Raw genomic sequence first — 2,869 nt, 5'->3', positions numbered from 1 at the left:
GCTCCGCGGTGGCTGCGCGGGGCGGGGCCCGCGTCCCTGTGTCCCCGCGTCCCTGTGTCCCCGTGTCCCCGTCCCAGCCCCGGGATTACCGCGTGTCCCCGGGACCTGCTGCCGTGACGCTGTCCCGCTGCTGCCGTGCCCGGCCTCGCCTTCCTGAGGAGCCTCCGCGGGGACGAGCGGAGTCCCGGGAGCTTCTTCCTGCCGTTTCCCTTAGTCCCGGGAGACAGAACAGACACCGCGTGGCGCTTGGGCTTCTCCCCGGTTCCATCGGATCGGTCGCAGGGCCGCGGTTCCCACCCGCAGCCAGGCTCCTCTCAACACAGACGTTTGATCCAGAGGGTGTTTCACAGGCGAAAGTCATGCAGGAGGCTTGCAGTCAGCCACGCTTGCTTTAACTGCTTAACTTCTCTCTTTTTCGGCATAAATCACCACAGAAGACACGTTATTTCAGTGCCACGGCACGTGTGGAAATGCTGGTTTTCTGCTAGGACTTGGTTTCTGGTCCTGCTTTGCTCTGACTCTGTGTCTCTGTTCTGGCAGTTGGTGATGGAGAAGTGTGGCATTCACAGCAGCTCACTAAGGACACACCAAAGCCAGCAATTCCAGAAGCAAACTTCCCTTAACAATGTACCTAAACCCAAAGAAGGGACAGAGTAATATTACAAAGTTTTGTTTTTTGTTCATCAGCCTTATCTTGGCATGCACAGGTTTGCAGGACAGAGCTCCTGAAGCTGGGGGGTTGGCAGCTGCTGAACCAGTGACCTTCAAGTCCCGTAAACTTTAACTTCATTAGCTTTGGAGGAATGTGTGATTCCTGACTTCTGTGCCAGAACAACTGCTTGTGGGATGCTGCTGGTGCTGCTGACCAAGGACAATCCCAGCAATATGGAAGGAACCCATCAGGAAGTGTTGAGGCTGGCAAAGCTTAGTTCCCCAGAGCTCCTGTTCTGATTTACAGTAGGGCTGTGCAAGAACCTGTGGTCACTTCCTGGGAAATGACTGTCATCTCCTGCCTGTGAACTGCTTTGGAATGGTTTCCTGTTTTCAGCCCCTTTAAGATGTGCAGTGTGGCTCCCCTGCCTTTCAGCATTGTGAAAATTTTGATTTGCAGCTTAAAGATTGTAGTTACTCCCCTCAGCTTTAACTGTTCAGCGAGTGGCTTCATGGAGTCACACTGACAGCCCAGTGCTTCAGCAGAAAAAGCTGCCTGCTGGAGCCACTCAGCAACTCTCTGAAATCTGCAAGCAAATTAGATGCACGTCTTATTCCAAGGTGTTATCAGATCAACTTACAGCCACTATGTTAGTACTACCAAAAGCCTGCACTGTGATATCAACTCTCCGTCAAGTTGAAGCACATTTCTGATGTTTGAGGCAGGGAAAACTGATTCAACACCTGGAATCAGCAGCCTCAGAGATGCAGTTGCTTCAGTGCCTCATTAGCCATGCAGACAGATTGGACTGGGGAGCCTCACCAAGTGAGGCACTTGTCATGTCAGACCACCTGGCCACAGCTGTGATCACCTGAAGCTTTAGAGAGACCTGTTTATTTACTCAGACCTACAAAACCACAGGGAACGTCTCCCAAGAATAAGCTTTTTTTAACATAAACCAAGTAAGCTGAAGCTGAGTAAATGACCACACAACAGTCACAGTAAAAGACCAGTTTGCTGCAGTTAATGGCACAGGCGTGATCCCAGCACTCCACATCTGCTGATCCTATACAATTCAACAAAGGCAAAGAGAAACGCAGAACTAGTCTCTCCAAAAAACATTTATTCTTGTTGCCGCTTCGATCTTCCCAGGGGTCTGAATGGGAAAGCTTGATTCTGTTACGTGAAGATCCTTAGTAATCTTGGGAGTCCTTTGACTCATTATCAGCCCAACAATGTGGAACTGTTGAGTATGTATTAAAATATGGAGATGTGTAGGCTCCTAAGTTCCTTTCAGTTGCACCCTTCTAGGCCAGATGAGTTTGACTGGTTCAGACTTTGCATCTTACCTGCCTGGAGAATTCTGGCCTAATCTGATATGGGAATCTGCAGTGGGAGTAGCACAGCACTTTCCCCAGTTGTTTATGCACCTTCAAATCACTCGCGCAGGTGTGTGAAGCAGCACTGGGCCCTGACGGGAGAATAATTATCCCTCTGGGACATTCTCACTTTCTCAATAACATCTGCCCCTCTGGGACCCTTCTTCCTAATCAAGGAGAAATAGAAGACTCAGTCACATTTCCCCCATGATGAGAAATTATACATATTTTTCACCCCTGTGATGAGAAAGAAAATGGCTACTCATGGAACAAAGGGAGAGTACAGTTTCAGATTTGGTCTTTGATAAATCAGTTTATAATGGGACCCTATTCTGAAAGTAAAGGGGAACCCAGGCCTTATTTCTCTTAGCACATACTTTGTTCTTTCACGTGTACATTTCTGTACTCTCAGATGTACCATTGTTCCATAAACTACATGCATTATTCCAAGAGGCTGGCAGTACTCAGTTTTGAAGGTTTTTAAAATCGTAAAACTCACACGTACACCTGAAATTAACTTTGCTCTGACGGCCAGCCTGCGCAGCACCAGCAGGTAACAGGTTTTAAGACTCTCACGAGTCTGCACGCACAACAGAAGCTCTGTTTCCGCCCCCGCGGTTGCTGTGGGCATGGGGCATTACACAGACTGAACGAGCTGAGGTGCGGAGCATTTCCTCATCCACCCCCTCGGGCTCACATCCCATTCTTGTCACTTGTCGGACTCTCCGTCGCGCTTCACCCTTCCCGCGGAGTCAGCGCGTTCCCGCGGCGGCAGCTGGAACGCTGCCCCGGTGATCCCGGTGGACCCAAAGGCCTGCGGGCGGGCGGATGCCGCCTC

This window comes from Chaetura pelagica, unplaced genomic scaffold, assembly GCF_000747805.2.
Source record: "Chaetura pelagica isolate M959 unplaced genomic scaffold, ChaPel_1.0 scaffold11, whole genome shotgun sequence".
Classification (NCBI taxonomy): Eukaryota; Metazoa; Chordata; class Aves; order Apodiformes; family Apodidae; genus Chaetura; species Chaetura pelagica.
The sequence above is the reverse complement of the archived record's forward strand: the minus strand, read 5'-3'. Positions refer to the sequence as shown.